We start from the raw sequence: 15,109 nt of genomic DNA, 5'->3' as shown, positions 1-15,109 counted from the left end.
ATTACAGTTTCATTATTCTTATTTTCTATAATTTAACAACTTTTCTTATTATACTTAATGGAAAAGTCATGCAATATTGAGCAGTAACTGCTGTTAATCTCCTGCTGTATAAAATTTGCATTTTTTGTTGCTAGTGGAGAGTAATTAACATGCTCTAATTATCATATTGATTGTCTTCTTTAGCTTATGAGGATATACTCATCTCAAACCTTGTTGATCTTACAATAGTACATTTTATTGCCCTCAGTAATACTATGCAAGGCTTAGTTTTTTACTGAAAAAATGGTGTGATCTAGCTGTAACAAGTTCCCAAAATGTTTCAATTTGGAATTGAGTAAGTTTTTAGAGTGCCTATCAAAAAAATAGAACCCTGCTTCTACAGTAGTGCAATGCCACCTTTTAAATAACTGAATTATGATTGTATTACCATAATGACAAAAAATATATTTTCTTGTGTTCCATTCAGATTATGTCTTACTCCGTCTGCGAATAGTTAACACAGAAAACACATTCAACTTGTAATATGCTTGCACGGAATAGTGAGGGTTTTTTTCTCTTGCAAGGGCGTTTTTTTAGGCAAATAGACCTTTACCAGTAGGAAAAATGCTTTACTTGATCTAAAATTTCCACCTAATTAAACTCCTTAGTAAATTTTATGTCTGTCTACAACTACCTTATAAAATAGTACTGCAGATAGGAATAGTTAAGTGAAATCAAGTTTTCTGTTGGAATGCTGAATACAAGAACACTGAGGTGTTTGGGGTTTAAAAAGACAAGAAACATCAAGTACAATGAATTACAGCTGCACATGCAAATAGATTGCATTGTTTTCACAAGATCAAGTCAACCAAGTGCAGAAATTCAAATGGGAGATTTTGTATCAGCCCGTTCTGCATTTATTTAAGCACAACCATTTAGTCTAGGAGACAGAGAATTCTGCACTGTGTCTTACAACTCCCTGGGAATCAGAATTTCATTTGCAACAGATTCTTCCTGTGGATCAATAACTAATGTGAGGATTTATGACTATTTTGTAAATGTTCTCCATTAATTCTGAAATTAATATTGTCTCTCTGAAAGAGAGTGCTATATTTGGAATTTTTTTCTTCTTCTCAAAACTATCCACAGTATTCGCAACTTTTAGAATGCCTGTATGAATCTGCAGGTGGACAGGGAATGCTAGTGTAGGAGTGAGACAAGCTGTGTGTTTTTTTTATTTGTGTGTGGTTAAGCCTATTTAGTATTATAGATCACTTTTTCTGTGCAGTCTCAGGATATCTGTACTCAGAAGTAACTAAAATGCTGGTTTTGAATGATACTAAAAACCAATAGCTGTTAACAGAGAAAAAAAGTAATGCAATCCCAAATTCCAAAGCAGAAAGTTTCTTTGAGTTTTCTGTACTCAAGGTATGAAATAACATAGCTCAGAAAAAAGCCCCAGAGTGCTCTTATCAGTACAAGAAGCTGAAGTAATTTGCAGCAAAATCAGAGGAGACATATACCATATTGCATCAGTGACAGAAGCCAGATTGACATCACAGACATCTAGAAAATATCTCACCATGAGCATGTCAATAGCTGGCCTTTTTCATTATTTTAATTGAGTGTATCATTACATATGGGGTCAAATATTACTCTACCATATTGCACAGGATTCTATCAAAATAAGTAAGGGAGAAAGTACCTGCTAATTGATCAAATGCACAATCAAGATCTAAAATAACTAATTTACTGAGAACCTGATCACTTCAATGAATGAAAAATTCAGGATCAGAGAAGGAGTAGAAAACAGTAGTGCTTATTAACACTTAAAATTCTAGGAGAAAGTCATAATCTTTGCTTGATTTATTCTCTTTCCATTTTTTAACTTTTTTCATTTGAATTCTTTCCTCATTTCCTTACAGTCCTGCTTTCTCCTGCAATATTACAATTGGGGTTAAGAAAGAAACAGTGATTCATTCAATTTAGGCATCTACTCCAGGACTCTGTCAAAGGGCTCAGTATGGTCTTTCTGGACTTGATGATTCATAGAAGTATTTACTTTTTTAATATTTTCATTTTGGATTCTAAATACCCATTAGTAAAGCAAAGAGTAGGTACAATGTTCTTTGGGTGAATAAGAAAGAGATGACATCCAGAAATAACCCAAGATATTAATTCTCAGAAAGATATTATTTTTTAAATTCTAAGCTGAAAGCAACACATTTGGGCTTTTATTCTGAATTGAAATGTTTACCTAATAACTGGCATATCAAAGCAGGAAATCACTCACTCCAAATAGGTTTATTAGTCCATGTACTCTGTTATCATGCATTGAGGGTAATATCTTTAAGTCTTACAAAATAAGAATGTACTTGCTAAAATAATACAATATGCTATTTATTCCTATATTTTGAAAAAATGTTATTTGTTTTAGTAGAGGCAAAGTAGTTTTAGTCAAGTTAAATTAGGATTGGTGGGTGTCTTGCAAAAAGTTTATTCTCAAGAGTTGTATGTTTTGTTTTTTAATCTTGACTAAGTCAGTTAAAAAATGATTGGATGGCCAGGCCCAAAGGGTGGTGGTGAATGGAGTTAAATCCAGAGTAGGCCAGTCAAAGTGGTGTTCTCTAGGGCTCAGTATTGAAAACAGGCATGTTTAATATCTTTATTGATAAGCTGTATAAAGGGGCTGAGTGAATTCTCAGTCAGTTTGTTCATGACATCAAGTTGGGCAGGAGTGTTAATCTGCTGGAAAGCAGGAAGGCTCTACAGAAGCATCTGGACAGGCTGGATTGATGAGCCAAGGCTCATTGTATGAGGTTTACCATCACCAAGTGCTGGCTCCAGCACTCAGGTCACAACAGCCCCCTGCAGTGCTACAGGCTGGGGGCAGATTGGCTGGAAAGGGGCCCAGCAGACCTGGGGGTACTGGGAAACAGCAGCTGAACATGAGCCAGAGTGTGCCCAGGTGGCCAAGAAAGCCAATGGCATCCTGGCCTGTGTCAGCAAGACTGTGGCCAGCAGGACCAGGACAGGAACTGGCCCTCTGTGCTCAACATTGGTGAGGCCACACCTCACCAGTTCCTGGTGTCCAGTTCTGGGCCCCTCACCAAGAAAGAAATTGAGGGGCTGGAGCATGTCCAGAGAAAGGCAGTGGAGCTGCTGAAGGGTTTGGTGCACCAGCCCTATGAGGAGCAGCTGAGGAAGCTGGGTGTGCTTAGTCTGGAGAAAAGGAGGCTCAGGAATAACATTATCGCTCTCAAAGCTCCCTGAAAGGAGGGTGTAGAAAGGTGGAGATCAGCCTCTTCTACCAGGCAACCAGCAAGAGATGAGAGGACATAGCCTCAAGCTATGCTAGGGAAGGTTAGGCTGGACATCAGGAGGAATTTCTTCATAGACAGGGTTGTCAAACATTGGAACGGACTGCCCAGGAAGGTTGTGGAGTTGGTGTCCCTGGAAATGTTCAAGAAATTACTGCATGTGGCACTTAGTGCCACGGTCTAGTTGATATGGTGATGAGCAGCCAAAGATTAGACTTGATGGTCCCAGGGGTCTTTTCCAACATAAATGATTCTGTGACTCTGTAAAACTGCTTTAATTTTTGACCTTCTGGGCCCTTACTACAAAGAGGATATCTGGGACTCTTACAGAGCTATTTTTTCCCCTTCATCTAAAATAAGCAAAACCAAACACCCCTCCAAAACTTATATATTGCCTAAAAATTAGAGTTGAAGATGTTATGGCCATCAAGATTCTTCATTAGTGTCTTTAATATTAGTTGTAAGATTTAGCTCCCTTTAATTTACAAGTTTGAAATCTTATCATTTAAGGTGAATTATTTTAAATTAACTCTACAGTTAATGCAGACAGTTAATGCAGACAGTTATTTCTAGACTATTCTAGAAATTGACCTCATCTCATATCTTGCAACTGATTTGGGTATTTTTCAAAGGTAATTAATGAAATTTCCAGTAACTTCATAATTTATTTTTAAGTCATTGCTCATCATGCTTTATTCATTAGATAACCTCAGTAACTGTGTCTCAGTGCTTCCACCTCTGAATTCCATCACCATTCTAGCAAATTAATTACTGAATACTGAATAGCCAATAACCAGTGTAGCCAATGTTAGCTATAGGAGCTGAGGTAGAAGGCCTGAACTAACTTACTGCATGCTCATCCTGATTCCAGTGGAGGCTAGAACTTTTCCAAAAGTCTCAAGAATTATAACTGCATACAATTATTTCTCATGTGAATAGAGAAAGGCACCGATTTCTCTTTTATCATCCGTCAGGGTCCAGGGAGAGCATTATGGAGCAGAAGTTCCTGTGTTAGTAGGTCAGAGGCCCTGAATAAGCTGCATAGGTTGTCCTTCATCCTCTATTGCCTTGTGACCTACTTAGTACTTGTCAAGGACTAATTTAATTACATAAACTTAGCCAGCTATCAGTTACGTCCAACGCCTCTAATTTCTATTGCCTTCCAAATGTTTGCCAATAATACTATAATTGCCATTTCTAGTCTATAAAGAAAATTGCAGCATACTGGATTTTGTATAAAAAAAATCTGTTTCAATAGCATAGGATGTTCTACAGTTAATATCTTTCAAGATTATGAAATAGGTCCCTGGTATGGACTGTGGGCCAAATTAATTTCCTAGAGGACTATAGATTAAACATAAATCATGGTTTCGAATGTGAAAGGTCATGTTATTCAACCACAAAACTACAGTTCAAAATGTGACTTTGTGACTTCTACTACTTCTTTCCACTCTGAATTATTCATCAAGTTAATATTTCACTATCATAAGTTTTCAAACCCTTTAAATTTAGAAAACAAAGTTTGTGGGCTTATGTTAATAAAAGCAATTTCAAAGAGTAATAGAATAAACCTAGCATACCCAGAGCACAAGAGAGAATAAAATATTATTTTTTAAGCTGTGTATGAATTCTCTTAATCCAAATATTTTTGAAAGTTAATAAAACTTCAGAATTATTTGCACAGATTTCACAGAATCACGACATAAATGATGTTCTAGGAACCTGGGGAGATGTCCATCTACCTGCTGAAACGAGGTCAGCTGGAGCAAGTTGCTCAGGGCTGAGTACAGTCAAGTTCAAAATTTCTTCAGGGATGCAAATGCCATGACCACTCTGGATAACACAAGCTGTTCTACTGTTTCAGCACCTTCACTGTTTAAAAAAGAAACAACAAAACAATAAAAAACCTCTCCTATTTCTCATACAGGAACTATGTCCAAGAGACGTCGGGATCTGGCACTGGGTGATGTGGTTTAGTGGTTATGTGGTTACGGGGGTAGTGCCAGTTTGACAGTTTGATGGGATGCTCTTGATATTAAGGGTCTTTTCCAAGCTTGATGGTTCTATGAAATGGTTTTCCCATGGGAAATCTTATTTATAGCCTGGAGAAAAGGAGGGTCAAGGGGCACTTTATTTCTTCATACAAATGAAAGGAGGTTGCAGCAAGGTAGGAGTTAATCTCTTCTCCCAGGCAACTACTGACAAGATAAGAGGAAATCACCAAAAGCTATGCCAGGAAAAGTTCCTTTTGGACATCAGGAACACTTTCATCACTGAAAGAGTGGTTAAACATTGGAATGGGCTGCCTAGGGAAGTGGTAGAGTTGCCATCTCTGTAAATGTTCAAGAAACGACTGGATGGGGCACCTAGTGCCATTGTCTAGTTGACAAGGTGGTGTTTGGTCAAAGGTTGGATTTGATGATCTTGGAGGTCTTTTCTAATTTTAATGAATCTATGATTCATTATGAATCATGATTCAGTATTTCATTAATGAAATGAATGAAATGAATCTATGATTCAGTATTTCAAACTTTTCCCATTGCCTCTTGCCCTTTTACGGAACCCCTCTATGAAGAGTCTGGCTGTACATTGTATACTTTTCACTTCATGGCAGGTATTTGTATATATTGATTTCAACAGCACATACATACTTACATATATATATATATATATATATGTGTGTATATACACTAAAGTACACACTTTCATAATATTAACAAATAAAAATTTTTGGTGCCTGTGGACTCTTTTAAAATTTTATTTCCTACAAGTTACTGGAGTTTAAGTATTTCTAACATTAATTAACTTTATAGAATAGAAATACACAAAATACAGTAGAGATGTAAAGATTCAATAGACTAATTTAGGGCTTTTTTATTGCTTACTAGACTTGATCATCCTAAAGGTCTTTTCTAATTCAAATGGTTCTATGATTTCATGATTATTTGTCCTAAAGAATCTCCTTAAGAAGCTGAGGGGGAAAATAATTATGTTTTCAAAATCACTACTATAGATTAAACAGAAGAAATAGAAACAGTTGCTTTGCAGTTAAAACTATTTCTTCCAAGTAAGAATTCAGTGATGAAATCATTTGTTGCAGTGTGATGCCATTTCCTGTTTCACCTATCCCAACTCCTCAGGTGTGCCAACCTTTCCTTTCCCCTTTGCCCTCCTGCTAAGAGCTGTCCATCAATCTTAACATTCCAGCAAGGGCATTGTGTGGTTGGCAGAAGTTCAAAAGATGCCCCTCAGGTCCGGGCTCATTGGCCTGTCCAAGTGTCTGCATCCCTTGAGCCTTCCCCTCCTCACACCTGGTTGGCCCTCACCTGTCCCTTCCCCTCCCCCTGTCCCCAGGGCTTAAAAGGAGAGGGGACCATGCGGCCGGGATTCTGTTGGGAGCTGTTACCACATTCAGAGGTCTGCCATCCTGGAATAAAACTCTGGATTAAAACTCTATGATAGAATCCCCTCCTTTCTTTTCACTGTTGCCTGAACCTTTTCCACCAGAGGTAAACTGAGTTCCTACTTTGCCTGGATTTGTTCTGAGTGTCCAGCTGCAGCATCCAGCTGGCCAAAGGTGTCTCTGAGGTGAAACACCACAGCTGCAGCCTTTGGCCCAGCAGCAAGGGTCAGACGGGGCCAGGCACATCCCACCTGGAAATATTGGGATTAATATTCTATAATCATTAATGATTTTAAACCTCTATTAAGCTGAAGGAAGATAATTTTAATAGATATTACAACAGAATTTTACCAATGTAGGTTAGTAAGAAAGAAATTATTGGAAAAAATGAAAACATAGTAAACTCAACTCAGTATGTTCAATATAAGATATGAGTTTTTGAAAGCATTAGGTAATTACCTCACTGTAAAAATGTCCATTATTTAAAAAAAAAATAACAGTTAACATATATATCCAGTGTTCTTGATGCTGCTGTAGAAGCTTCTAAGTGACCTTCCAACAATGATGAAGCCAATGTCCAGTTACTGATGACCATAGGATGAAAATTTCACCTCTAACTCTTCTAACTATTAAATGAGTTATAAATAGTACTTCTATTAAGTGAGCAACCCAATATTCAATTAACAGTTAATGATGCATAAGGAAATAGTTTCAAACACTCTAAAATGGACTTGAGATGATTTTCAAATTTAACATGAGACTTCTGGATACTGGATTGTGACTAATGCCTAGTGATAATACTTTTAGAGTTTTTCATCATGTGCTCTATTATATACAAAATGAACTCTGGCAAAAATCAGTTAAGTTACTCCTTGGATCAACCCAGAATCCTGTGATATTTTAAAATAATGAAGTGGTCCAAGAGTTTTGATTTCTCATGGAATTTTTTACTATCTTAGAATCACAAATCTTTTAACACTTTTTATTACATTTTTCCTAATTAAATCCATTCCTGAAACCTACTCTGAGTATTTAAAAAATACTCTGAGTATTTAAAAAACAATTTTTGCTATGACTATTTGAATGTACGTTTGATGGAGTATTTGTTTTGGGTGGAAAATCAGATAAAATTATAAGAAAGAAGGTTGAAAGGTCATTTGTTCCCTTCCTAATCCATGTCTTAATCTAATAAATCTTATTCCTGAGAGATATTCTCCAGGATTTTACAAAGTAGTCAGTGACAGACACGTCACAACTTCTTTAAACCATTACAGTGGTTTCACTATTATGAGTGTAATATTTCACTGTTTCACAATTACAAAATCCATAGAGTGTTTTTATAAGCTTTTTCTTTCCTAATTTCTTACTGAGGTGAAATCCAATAAAAATTAAATCCATTATTCCTAATCTTACTTATTACAAATGTGACTTTTTATGGTACATTTTGCGTATTTGAATGCTTTAGCATGTCTCCTCCCAGTCTTCTCTTCTATAAACTAGGTTAATCTTTTGTTGTGGATCTTTTATTATTTTTCTTGATGCTCTTAGGCTGTTATCTGGTAGTTTACATCTTCCATAATATTTATGCCCAGTTTTTCCACAAGAGGATTCAGTTAAGACATTGCTAATACTAGCAAGAGAGGAAAAGTGAATTCATCTAATATGGAAGATAGATTCTTGTTCATTCATACAGATTTTGTGACTGACTTTTTTTGGAATGTGACAATACTGTTCAAGTTCATCTTAGGGTCTGAAGTAATAACCCTAAGAATCTTCTTAACAGAACTTTTGTCTACTTGCTTCCCTTTTCTTATAAATGTTATAAAGAATTTTTAATTCTTTAATTATGTTGACTTTTTCCCCACCATGCTACAGTTTCTGGGCACTATTTTAATTTTCAATCCTACTAATTATTGGTATATTTAGCAATAGTATTTTCTATGTGATCATAAAAGTCCTACATAAATATTCAGTAGTCTTATAGCCAGGACAAACCTTAAAAGAATATTTCCTGTGAGATACCCGGAAAAGTTCACTTTTATCCCTCTTTCCTCTTCTGTGTGTATGGTCAGTATCATAGATCTTGCTCATGACTTTTTCTCTTATGTTATGGCTATATCACTCAGCAAGACTGTACTTAACATAAAGCTGACCAGGGAAGGTGATTCAATGGAAGGAAGGGATGCCATTCAGAGAGACATAGACAAGACTGAGAAATGATGACAAGAGAATGTCATGAAGTTTTCCTAAGGGCAAGGTGCTGCACCTGGGCCCAGCCAATCCCACTCATGAGTGGGACATGAGCTCATTGAGAACGAGTTCTGGTGAAAGGAGGGCTCAATATGAGCAACAGAAGTGCTTGAAGCACAAGAAACATGTTAGAATGGTTCCAGAGGAGTCCACATAGGTGATCCGAGGGCTGGAGTACCTCCCTTATGAGGACAGGCTGAGAGTTTAAATTGTTCAGCATAGAGAAGACTCGACTCTTTGGAAACCTTATTGCATCTTTCCAGTATTTAAATGGGGGCTTATAAAAAAGAGAGAGATTTTTCACATGGGCACATAGCGATAGGACAAGAGGGAATGGTTTTAAACTGAAAAAGAGCTGTATGTTAGATGTTAGGAAACAAATCTTTAGTGAGGATGGTGAGGCACTGGAACAGGTTACCCAGAGAAGCGGATGCTGCATCCCTGGAAGAGTTCAAGGCTGGAGGAAGCTCTGAGCAACATGATCTAGGGGAAAGTGAACCTGCGTAAGGCAGGGTGGTTGGAACTAGATGATCCTATGATCTCAGCTCTGAGGCATGTCATCTTTTCCCCTACCATTCCTCCATCTAATGTAGTTTGTGAATTTTATGTCTAATTTTAGACTGCAAATGGCTCAACAGTACATGTGTTTCTGTAGGTAGTAAAAATGATAGAATAATTTCAGTCACAGTGCAAACAATTAGTACAAATTAATACATACCAATATATGGTTTTAACAAGTATTAGCGCTTTATGAGTTGAATAAAAAGTCATCTAAATTAGAAAATAGATCTATCGCTGAGCCTAATTTATGATTGTCCAATTAGGCTATAGATTAAGGATAATTGCCATAGAAGATCTTCAAGATTCTGAATCCATTAATCTAATGTTTCATATTTAATGAAATTGTCAGCAATTTTTGGTTTAAAATGTAAGATCATTTAAGAGTATGTGAGTCATCACTTTCCTGCTACTGATTTGGTATATAAATATTCCTTTCCCTTCATCAGCAAGGCTGCAATTTTCTTTTTAAATTTTACCCACCATACTGTCATGAAATTCTTATTTAGGAAAAAGATCAATTTAAAATTAGTGAAATAAGTATCAGCAGGAAAAAAATGCACAGTGTTTATTCCTAAAACTTCTGAGTTTAAAGGATAAACTTTTTTACAACCCTGTTAGAATGATTAATTTGGCAGAATGCTTTAAATGTTAAATCTAGGACTGGAAATTGATTTTAGAAAACAGGTTTGAAAATATCACTGAATGTAAAAAAAAAATTACATTTCCTTTAAAAAGTAAATGAATGCATCATTGCCCAATAACATGATGGACTTTGGTTAATATATTCTAAAAATGGGAAATACGTAACCTTTGGTATTGTATGGCAAAGAGCCACACAATTTGCTGATATATACCACTCCCTGTAGCCTTAATTCATGGCTCCTGCTCTGGAGTCAGCAAAGAGTTTAGAAGCAGCTACTGAATTACTCCCAGAAACATATTCAAACTATTTGTGTCATGCCAACATATAATGAGGGCAGGATTCTTTCATTTCCATTCTCATGTCCATTGTGTTCTGACAGTACAGCATACAATGTAATATGTCTATGATTGTTAGACCTAAGGTGCCAATAAACCTAAATCATCAGATTTTCCTGTTTCTGTTCTTCCATATCCTTTATTTGATGTATATCACAGGTTTAATCAGAAAAGGTCTTTGTAGTACAGTTCACACTCAGCTATCAGTTATAGCCTTATGTGCATGGCAATTGCTGTTGGGAAATATTTAATAAAAATGTGAAATTATTTCACATGGCTCTATTTCTTCTCAAAACATTGCCCAAATCACATGTTTTCTCACATTGCATGAGACCAGAGCAGTGAAGCTGTACAATATCTGAAACTCAACATAAAAATGCGCCTTGATCTAAAAGTCAGTAGGCAGTAGTCAGCTCACATTAATTGGAAGTTTAAAGGAACTTCTATTTCCAGAATAGCAAAACACACAAATAATTGCCTAGCTAAACTACTCTGATGTGAATGCTAGACGTAATGTTTTCATGTAAAGTTGCAGAGCACAGGGCAGTGACTGCATAAAAATGAAACCAATTGGCCACTCTTCATAGAGCCAGTTAGGAAAGGGGTAACAAAACTTCAGGTCTAAGTGATAGGGATGTCCTATTCATGACTGTATTCCCTTGCCCAACAGCAAAAGTTTCTCCAAGGCACTGTCTTTGCAGAGGACAAAATTACGTGTTCAGCTTTGGAACGTGTGTGCATGCCTCACTGCTTAATTTCATTGAACTCTGTAATTCTGAGTGCACAGTGATCTCCCCTGGGCAACTAGGAAAGAAGTGAAAGAAAGGCAGCAAGTGATGCTCTTGACATCTCCTGGTATGCCGTGTGGTGTGTGTTCCATTTTACTCTACCAAGATGAAGAAAGCATCCAGCAAGCCTCCACAGCTCATTTTCAGGGCTGGGGAGATCAGCCGGTCTCTGTTTCCTGAGCTGTTAAAGGAAGCGCAGCATGCTGGGAGAACAGCATTTTGCCACCAAAGGATGAAGATAATAGAAATTAATTCAACAAATTGGTGTTTTTCTGTCTTATTGCAGGCTTTGAGTTTCTTTTTATCAGGTTGATGGTTGGCTTCAGCTGTTACTGAAAAGTCAGATTTTCAGAACAGAATTTCTTCAGTTTCCCTAAAATGCCACTGACTTACATAGGTAACTTATCTTTTACGAAGCTGGGAACACTGAGATATTTGTCTAGAATCAAATTATCAGCTTCCTACAGCCAACTGTTTTGAAAACTTTGGCTTAAAGTTGTGTACAACACAGTCCTTATTCTTTATGTGAATTAACTGAGGATCTGATATCACAGCACTACAGCTGCAGAAGTTTTAACCATGGACATTTGTGGAAAGTGGCTCATTTTCTAGCAGCCAACGACAGAGAGTTAAATAGGTCAGATAGGTCTGTCTAATGATTGCCATCTGCATAATCAGCAATCTATTAAGATTAATGAGGCTCTCATATGATATTCTGTACTTCATCCTAGCCCACATTAAAATCATATTAATCAGAAAGTCCATAAATCTTCTTTCATATTTCAAAATACGAAGTTCTATCCTTACCTATTTCACTAATATGTTAGATAATTATAAATGATATGCAGATCAGGGGAGTTTGTTTTGATCATATATTATTATGTACTGAAAAAGAATCACATAAAAAGAAATTCAATTCTGAAAAAGCAATACTAAATCACAGTACATATGCCAAAATTCCCTGTCCAATATTTCTGAATTGGACCTTACATATTTTGCATGCTCTTTTACTATATAAAATAGTTCTGTTATGTGTCTATGGATTTTATCCACTGTAAGAAATCCTTTTATTTTGCATGAAAAAGAATACCTTCTTATTCTATTAGTTTTATTTTTGTGTGATTTCCAAAGAAAGCTTTCAACTGTAAGTGTAAAGCACTATTTCCCCTGCCATCATAGGAGTCTTTCTCCACTTTGCTTCTACTCTGACATTTTTCAGTCTTAGTAAGCCTTCAAGCAGGCACTTTGTTAGACAGGAGCATCTCTTTCATGCTTTTGCTCACTCTTCAAATCTTTTCCTAGAATGTGTGTGTCCTAAATGCACATTCAAAATCTTATATAGCCTTCAAATCTCTTCCTTCTGTGCATGTCCTAAACAATTGCTCATCCTCTTCCAAATCCTCATCCTCCCCAATTTTTCCTATTCTCCTGGTTCAAAAAGGCATTTTTCCTAATTAGAAGTTTCCCCCCTGATTCACAGAATAATATATTTATTTAGCTTGAAAAAGATCTTTAAGATCATCAAGTCCAAATATAAATTAGTATTCCTGGAATCTGAGCCAGTAAAATATTGACAGGTCTTTGTAATTTTATTTCAATGGGCATCTTTAGTATCTCTAAGCTTATCTCATGAGTAATAATTTGTTAGGCCAAAGCTCTGAGTAAGTTCAGTGTCATTTGAGATAAAAAATAGAGTAAAATTATTTACTTCCATTCCTTGGACTCTTTTGCCCATTGTTTTTCACCTCTACTGATCTGTTACAATGAAAAATATTTCAGGAAACTACATCATAATTTTCTTTTTTTATGTGTGCAGGGTTTGTGATCTTGGAAGTTGAGTTTCTTTAAGATAAGATTCAGTACAGGAACTGCAGCGCTTGTGCATTTTTTTCATTTTACACTCATGCCTATCACTGACACAAACCATAATTCAAATGCATAGTCAAGTCCATCCATAAACAATAAATAAAGGATATTAAAAATAAATCCTCTACAGTGACCATATATACCTTTTAGATAATGAAAAGAAAAAGAAATCCTAAAAAAGGGAGAAAACCTGATAAGGATATCTAGTGGAGTCCTTCTGTACTTACAGAAAAGCAAGTGACAGTTTTTTAGTGATATTTTATATTTAATGAAGCTATCTTCAAAAGCTTAACCCAGGTCTGTAAAATAGCCTCTGCTATTTTTAGCTTTTATTCATCATGCTGATAAGCTTTAAGCTTCTCTAGCATAAATTAAGCTCTTCTTTACTTTGTAGGTCACCTGATTCTGAATGGCACAATATGCTTCCAGTCCAACTACTTCAGTTATGCTGGATAAAGAAACTACTGAATATTATAGTTTCAGGGAATTTGTGGGCCATATGTAAAGAGTGAAATTCTATCCTGACACATTTTTCAAGGAGAAGTTTTGTAACTGGAACAGAGGCACCACATACTGATCTTAAAGGTGATCTTTAATACACCTCTCTCTCCCAATCTCCAACACTGATTTAACTTAGGCAGCCTGGGAAATGGCTCCCAGTCACATTTCTAATATTTCTGTATATTCTATATGGTTTTGGGTGTAAAAGCCAAACTATCTACAGGATTCTATATATGTCTTTGACATATGTCTTTCGCTGCTTAGTCATTGTGATTGTCTCTATGCCAAGTTTAGCAGAGCATTAATGTAATACAACAGTCTGAATAGCCAATCCCAGAGCAATTATCTTAAAATTTTTCAGCCCATTTGTACCAGCATATGTCACGGTGGTGATGGACAACTAACTATATTATTCTGATGTTGCTTGTCCAGCCAATGTGAGTGCATGAAACATAGTGAAATATCTGCTGAAATTGAAAATACCATTCAGATTGGTGTAATGATACAACAGAATGTGTAAGATGGCAAGGAGAGATGACACAAGAAAAACACCTAATAGATTTCTCTTTCTTTATCTTCAATTGATCACTGAATCCCAGTTTTGAATTTCTAAGAGAATTCTATATGCCAGATATCTTTAGTACCTGAATTTCCTTTGTGGTAAGATTAAAAATGGGTGTAAGAGATCTTTAAAGTCATCCAGCAAGTATGCAATATCAAACTTTAAAAATTGCACTATTCTCTCTTTAACAATAAAGCTACATGAGATTAAATAAAAATAACCTCTATTAAACCACTTTAAATTTATGTAATTTTTTTTTCTCAGGCAATGTGGTTTTTTATTTTGTTTGTTGGTTTGTTTTTTTTTTTTTCCATTTAGAGGGAGATGGGAGCTGCATTTTCATTATTTTTTATTTAGAGGGAGCTGCATTTTCATTATTTTTTATTTTAGAATTCCAAAGGAGAGTTTGAACTTTGCTGAAGTTATTGTAGTTCAATAGTAGAAAATAAGCAAAAAGGTCTAAAGGTTTTCAACACCTTCTGTCGGAAGCCAGGACATCTCCTGGCTGTCTTGAATGGCTTGAGCCCCTGCCCAAGGGGCTCAGAGACCTTGGCACGGAGCCCAAGATGCCTGTAACTTTGATTTTATCCATGGGGCAAATTACCACCATTATATGAAGAATTGCAAGTCAAGAGAGTTTAACTAGAACAATATTTAGTTTTTCACAGGGTGAAAAATAGATTTTTGGGGTTTTTAGAATGGGGGCTTGGAGTTCCAAGATGGAGGAATTTGGGCGTACCCTGTCCTTCTTCTTTCTTCTTCTTAGCCTCCATGTTCCGGGTGATGCTGGCACTTTTGGATTGGTTTAAGGTAGAAACTCACTGTCTAACATAGGTGATAGGTATTGGGAAGTTATAGTAAATAATGTACGCATAGTTTTTAGTATAAAAAGACAACACCG

This window comes from Agelaius tricolor, unplaced genomic scaffold (genome assembly GCF_023055355.1).
Source record: "Agelaius tricolor isolate 1412-34295 unplaced genomic scaffold, bAgeTri1.0.p SCAF_1, whole genome shotgun sequence".
Taxonomy (NCBI): Eukaryota; Metazoa; Chordata; class Aves; order Passeriformes; family Icteridae; genus Agelaius; species Agelaius tricolor.
Note: the sequence above shows the minus strand (reverse complement) of the source record.